The following is an 8,001-nucleotide window of genomic DNA, read 5'->3' on the forward strand; positions in this document are numbered from 1 at the left end:
ACGCGAAATGTGATCCTTCATGCTCATAGTTCTGTCGAAGACTACTCCAAGATTTCTAGCCTTGTTGTTGGGAGATACAGCTTCCTCACCGACTAGAATAGGAGTACCAGTGATCTTATTTCCCATGTGTGGTGAAGACAAAAGGAGATACTCGGTTTTCTTTTCATTTAGCTTCAAGAAGTTGCGTCTCATCCAACATCGAATCTCTTCGATGGCAGCACTGATGGCTGCAGCTGCACGTTCCTCAGCGCCTCCAACTTTTGGATCAAAAGTTAGGTAGAGCTGGGTGTCGTCTGCATAGAAATGTGCGCTAAGACCATGTCGCTGTATGATAGAGCCAAGAGGGGTGATGTAGAGTGTGAAGAGCAAGGGACCGAGGACAGAGCCTTGCGGAACTCCGTAGCTAAGGGTGGTCTCAGGTGATAGCTTGCCATTGATGACCACAGCTTGTCTTCTGTCGTTGAGGTAAGACTCAAACCATTGGAGTGCAGTTGCTTCAATTCCAAAATCTTCTCTAAGTCTCTCAAGCAGAACAGCATGATCGATGGTATCAAATGCAGCTGACAGGTCAAGCAGAACTAGGGCAGCTGCTTTTCTGCAATCAATTGATGTTAGGATGTCATCCGAGACCTTCAGTAGTGCCGTCTCCACACTGTGATTCTTTCTGTATGCAGACTGTAGGCACTCATGTAGATCATTGCCCTGCAGATAAGCTGTCAGACGACTTGCGACAATTTTCTCGGTCACTTTGGCCAGAAAAGGCAAATTTGATACTGGGCGATAGTTAGCCAGATCGTTGTGATCAAGTGAAGATTTCTTCAATACTGGGGTAACATATGCCAGTTTCAGACAGTCTGGGAAGACTCCATCACGCAGTGACGCATTAATCAGACACGAAATATGCAGAGCTAGGAGGTCACCGTGTTGTTTAACAAGAACTGTAGGCACCGGGTCAAGCGAACATGTCTTTGCAGAGGTCTTGTGAATTATCCGCTTGACTTCCTCTGGACATGTAGGATGTATCAATGTCAGATGGGCATCACAATCACGTGAAGGCTGTCCGTTTGGGAGGACCTGAGTTGCTGGCATACACTCCCGGATTTTCTCAATCTTTCCGACAAAGAAGCGAGAGAAATCAACAGCAAGGTCATCATCAGTTAAATGCTGAGGCATTTTCTTTGACGCTGAGGTTTTCTGATGAAGAAGTTGGCTGATTATACCGTACAAGGCCTTCTGATCACTGCCACACTCCATAATGAGGTCGATTCCAAAACTCTGACTTCGCCACTTTAAACAACTCTTTGGTGAGGTTTCTTTGATCCTTGAAAAGTTGTTTATCGACAGAGAGCCCCGTCCTTCTCCATTTACGCTCAAGTTGACGTCGCTTTCGCTTAGCGTCTGCTATTTCCTGGTTATACCATGGAATGGCTGGATGATCAATGATGACACAGGATCGCTGTGGAGCATGTCTGTCAAGGAGTTCTCCCATAACCACGTTGTACTTATGTAGTAATGTTTCAGCTGTTAGTGATGCATCAGATGATGATAGCTCGGACTTCTCTATGTCTGAGCTGAACGTGGTGGAATCAATTGCCTTTATCTTGCGAAACTGGATTACCCTCTTGACTGCCTTTGGCTTCCTCAAATGCAGCTTACAGTGAATAGCTGAGTGGTCGGACAAAGATTCGCCTATCTCTACAGTCTCCAAGCATTCTTCGCCAACCCGTCCAATAACTAGATCCCCCACACACACACACACACACACACATACACATATACAACGCCTCCGCATGTAGGGAAATGTATAGCATTATATGTACCATATTTTATACATTGACGTCTGATTAATTATAAGCAGTTAAAGATCCTGGAGCATAGTAAACTAGATTTTGTCCAAAATTCAATTGATTAAAATATTACAATAATCAAGGCAATACTTGCACAGTACTGAGAGTAGACCTGTATCTTATAAGCTATATCCTTCATAACTTTTCTAAATTGTATGTGTAAAAGTAATGCTTTCTTCTAGTTACTTTTGCGAATTTTTAGTATCATTAGTTTAGTTGACATATTATGTGGGATTTTGTATTGCTTGCGAATTAATCCATTTATGTTGTTTACTGTAAATGAAAATCAAGAGATGACAAATTATGTTTTTCTGAAGCTTCCCATTATCTTAATTTGGAGTAAGTACATCCTCTCAATCAGCACACCCCCCCCCCCCCTTTATTTTGTTTGCATACTTCGCAACATTCTGGTTCTCATAAATCAAGTTTGATGATGGTAGACGACTTTCTTCTGCTTTGTTGGACGACGCCGTTGAGGTGATAGACATCTCCTGGTATGTCCTGCCTGCCTCGGGTCTGGGCTGTAGGTCCATGTAAGGATTTGGTCCGTTCTCTCCAGTCCTGGTTGGTACTTTGCGTCTGTTACAGAAAAAAACATAACATGAACAAATTCATATTCATCCACATTTACCACTCTCCACCCAGGTACCCAGTAAGATGCAAATGTCATTGTAGTTTCACTGAGTGCTTTGTATTGTGAGCGTCCTTAAATGGCCCCTAGAGAGCCAATGCATGAAGTCTTTCGTCTACGGCTGATTGTCAACGAAACGGAGTTAAGTCTTTTGTTAATTTCGTTTGTTGATACGACAGGCAGCCACTAAAAACGAATTCGTTGAATCAAATTATGGAAATGCAAGCACTACTTTAAATAAACAGAACTTTGTCATTCCTTGCTAATTTTTCCTGATTGAGGGGTCATATGAACGGGCAGAAACCCAACTTTCTAGAAATGTGATTTTCTCTTTGAAATTCAGATACCGCCCGCCAAACGACTTTTCGGTTTCCTCTCTTCAAATTGATTTTAATCACTCATGATTGAAATATGCATGATAATGAGTTGCATCAAATGAAAGAAGAGGATCGAAGCTTTCCAAATATGTGTCATTTATCAATTATAAATGTGATTAAGTTATGATAAAACATCGATAATTCTCGGTTTCGTTTTTTCTGGGACGCACTGTATCTAATCTATCAAACGTAAGAATATGTAATCATCATAGGCCTTTACAATAATAATTTTGGACAAATTTCATTCAATGGCTTTCACTTTTGTCCCTAGTTTATTGTCATTTTTTTTTTTGAGCAGATGTTTCTGCATTTATTGTTAAATCAAATATAAAACATTCAAATAACAATAATAGTATATAATACAATTGATTTACATAAAGAGTGACAACTAAAATACACACAAATAAAATGCATAATTGAAAGCTTGAAAGTATGGAGATAAGTAAAAAAAAAAAAAAAAAAAAAAAAAAAAAAAAAAAAAAAATCAAGATAAATGCAGAGGCCAACTATCATAAGCAATAATGCTTGAGTCGATAGCAGCCGGGAAGGGGGGGGGGGGGGTACATGGCGCTGTTATAGGAGTATGTAGGGGAATAGAGTGTCACGTATAATGATTTTGCTCAGAAAGTATCTGAATAAAAAGTGGAAAGAAATTAAAGAAAGAAAACAAATGTGCAAGTGTGTGCAAGTGGGTGTGTTCAGATAGAGTAAGTGTTCGATTCGTATTGTTAATTAACTGGTTATCTAAAATTATTTTATATAAACAAACAATCAAAACCTCTGAGACCCTTATGTTTTTTTGAATATGTAGATATTAAATATTTTTTTCATCGATGCTTTGAATTAATAAAGAGTTGCGGAGTGTTTAATATTGTCAGGTTAAGAATTCCAAATGTCTGGACCATGATGTCTTATCGATTTATAGGCCATAATAATTTTGAAGTTGGTTAAGTGGAAATCGGATGAGTGTCGTGTGGGATAAGAATGTATATCAATATTGTAAACAAAAATATTTCATACAGATTCTGTAGTGCGCCCTGAGAGGTAGCCACAAATCTCTGCTCTCTGTTCTGTGATGTTTGTCTCCTTTCTATGGAGTGGATTCTTGTTTCAAAGCCCAGTGTATGAATGATATAGTTCTTGTGATGCTACTAGATAATTTTTGGAGTCATCTAACTCAGCTTTAAATCATCAGTTTACCATAACATATTTGATTTGGATTCACCACTGGAAGTCACTGTGCCGCCATATTACTTCCCATGCAGAGATAGTGAACCTCTATTGCAAATTGTGCCTTTTGTTGCCTATTGTGAAAGGGGAAAGTCAGACTACAACTAAAATTTCTTGGAGGTTTTTGATCTAATCTACTTAGTATGATGATACAATGGAGTGGATTAAACTCCTCCGCCTACTATTATTGCTCTCGATTGTCAGGTATTTTTTAGCTCCTGGTAATGAACATTCCTCTGTTAGCAGTGAGAAGACAGTCATTGTTTCCTCAGAGCACCAAAAGAGGGAAAATGAGGTGAAGTACATAGGGGCACCCACTGCCTATTACAGCAATTCCACTGCCTGCTTCCAGTTCGCTATCCTATTGTCTGGTGACGTCCATCCGAATCCAGGCCCCACCCAGGAAGAGAACAACAGATACCAACACAACCAAGATGAGCCTGCCACTCGCAGACAAACCCGGCTCTGCTACGATGCGGACACTCTACATAGTCTCAACACCAGACCACATCAATTGATTAATCACCACGCATGGATGAACATCTGCAACCTTGGCATTAGACGCAATAAGAGGACCCACCGAGGCCGTAGAGCTCCGAGAAAACATGGGATCAAGGCTCCTGGAAGCACCCTCAACTCAGCATCACCACAAGATGACACCGTTTGCTCTTCCACCACTCCAGAGAACAACTTTGATGATATTGATAATAGTAATCAATCAGATGAACATGGCTTTTTCATTGACATTAAATTAAAAGGACTTAAAATAGCTCATCTAAATATATGTAGCTTATATCCTAAGATTGTTGACATTAGAGAAAAAATGGCTAATTACCCATTTGACATAATAGCCTTCTCTGAGACCCATTTGGATGAGTCTATTGGTAATGCAGAAATTCATATTGAGGGTTATTCTCTTGAGAGAAGGGACCGAAACCGTCAAGGGGGAGGAGTGGCCATTTACACTAGGAACAGCATTATATACAAACGTACTACGGAGTTTGAGTATTTTGACATTGAAAACATATGGATCGAAGTTAAATTAGTACACAGTAGCCCATTGATGGTCGGTGTGTTTTATCGTCCCCCAAACTCCAACACTTCCTATTCCGAATTGATGGACACATCAATATCCAAGATTGTGAATGGTGGCATGGAATGTTATATTCTCGGCGACTTTAACTATAACATGTATAATAAGAGAGAATCAAGAAATGTTAAAACTTGGTGTAATCAGTATAACCTGAAACAGATAATTGACGATCCTACCCGAGTTACTGAGAGTAGTTCTACATTGTTAGATTTAATTCTAACTAATCGACCAAACAATGTACTTGATAAAAATGTTGTCATTCATGGTCTGAGTGATCATAGACTAGTGTATGTTGTTAGCAAACATGTTAAACCGAAAACTCCAGCTAGGATTATACATACAAGAGCTTATAGACGGTTAAACGTAACGTTATTTTGTGAAGCATTATTAAATGCTAGAATGGAATTTATGGAAGGAAATGATATTGAAATTGAATGGAATAACTGGAAGACTAAGTTTGTTGGTATTTGTGATGAACATTGCCCTAAGATTTCTCTGAGGGTTAGGGGTATGAAGACAAAATGGGTCACGCCTGAGTACACTCGATTGTGCTATGATAGAGATGCACTCAGGAAGAAAGCTGAAAATTCAAAGGACCGACGGGATTGGAGTCTTTTCAGATCCTGCCGTAACCATGTCAATAATCTAAGAGTTACTTTGAAAAAGTCTTTTTGTCATGAACAAATAGTTCAAAACAAGAGGAACCCTTCAGAACTTTGGAAGATGCTTAAACATATTGCCCCTACTTCCACCAAAAGCGTTCCCAATACTTTGAACCTTGATGTAAATTGTGTTAATGAGTATTTTACATCTATTGGTAGTCTGCTTGCTGCCAGTCATTCCTATGTTGAACCTGTGATCTTGTCATTATCTCAGGACTCTATTCGATCTGTCTTTGAATTTGATTTGATTTCTGAGGATTTTGTACGAAAAGAATTGCACTCTATTCAGATTAATAAGGCAACTGGCCTAGAAGGGCTTAGTGCACGTCTCCTGAAGTTGGCCACACCCGTTATTTGTACACCTATTACTCACCTGTTTAATCTTTCTCTGCAAACCAGCCAAATTCCAGCTGACTGGAAGCAGGCACAAGTTACCCCAATTCACAAGGGTGGGGATAGGGACGATGTTAGCAACTATCGTCCCATATCTGTTATACCGTCGATTATGAAAATATTGGAAAAGGCAGTTAACGTGCAACTTCGAGACTATCTGTCAGATAATAATCTCCTAACCCCTCACCAATCTGGATTTAGGAAAGGTTATTCAACAAACACCGTACTTGCATTTTTGAGCAATTATTTGTTGACTAACATGGATAAAGGTAGAATAACTGGAATAGTCTTTCTTGACATACGAAAGGCATTCGACTCTGTTAATCATAGATTATTACTAGATAAGTTAAAACTGTATGGCATTACGGGACAAGCATTATCATGGTTCGAATCATATCTTGTACACCGGGCGCAGTGTACCTCCTTGCTAGGTAAAAAATCTGACGTGCTAAAGTTAAAGTCTGGAGTCCCCCAGGGATCTATATTGGGGCCCCTCCTTTTCACTCTTTTCATGAACGATCTTCCATCAGTCATCGAGCACGGTAAAGTGATTATGTATGCAGATGACACTGCCCTTATGTACAGTTCTTCAAATCCAAGGGAAATCGAAACATGTCTTAATCATGATTTGGATTGTGTGAGAAAGTGGTTAGAAAGAAACCAACTTACCCTGAATACGGACAAGACATGCTTCATGATTTTTGGAACACAGCAGAAATTGCTGAACTTGCAATACACACCAATCGCAATAAAAGTTTCTAATGTACCAATCAAGCAAGTTCAAAGTGTAAAATATCTGGGAGTTTGTCTAGACCAGCACATGACGTGGCAGGATCATGTGAAATACACTTCAAATAAAATTGCCTCTAGGTTGGCCCTACTTCGTAGAGTCAGGAAATATCTCACAATCGATAGTGCCAAACTACTTGCCAATTCCCTTATCCTTCCTTACTATGACTATTGTAGTGTTTCATGGAGTACTTGTAATAAAAGAACAAAAGATATCTTGATTAAGCAACACAAGCAGATGGCAAGAATTGTCCTGAAAATAAATACTTTGATTCCCACATCTGAAATGTTTAGTACCCTGAGATGGATTGACATGGAAAAAAGATGGGAGTTCAATAAAAGTAAATTAATGTATGATGTTATGAATAATAGTGCCCCATCATATTTATATGATATGTTCACCCTGTCCGCCCATACTCATAGATACTCAACAAGGAATGCTGACAATTTGGGCGTCATTATTCCAAGAATTAAAACAGAATGTGGAAAACGTGCCTTCTCAGTTGATGGTGCTCTTCAGTGGAATAGCCTACCCCACTCAGTTCGAAATGCCCCGACCAAGAATAATTTTTGTTCTCTCTATTTTAAGCAGCGATCTTAAAGATAAATCTGCCTTTCTTTCTTTATTTATTTCTTTCATGAATATTTACATAAATTTCTCAATATAATAATTTGTTAAAATCTAAATAGATCATTGATAATAATCAGAGTATATTGTTATCGATTTGAAATTGCTCATTGAAATTTATCATTCTTACTACGGCTTTGTTTCATTATTCACTCTTACTCTTTACTCACTTTCTGTTATATGTTGCTATGTATTGATGTTTTCCATGATGTTTATATTGTTCAAGTAGTTTGTTTCTTCATATATGTTCATTTATGTACAGGGCCCCCTGGAAAACAGTACTTTGAATACTGACGAGGCTACCCTGTTAAAATAAAACGGAATAAATAAATAAATAAATAAATAAATAAA

This window comes from Strongylocentrotus purpuratus, unplaced genomic scaffold (assembly GCF_000002235.5).
Source record: "Strongylocentrotus purpuratus isolate Spur 01 unplaced genomic scaffold, Spur_5.0 spur5_scaffold_16, whole genome shotgun sequence".
Lineage (NCBI taxonomy): Eukaryota > Metazoa > Echinodermata > Echinoidea > Camarodonta > Strongylocentrotidae > Strongylocentrotus > Strongylocentrotus purpuratus.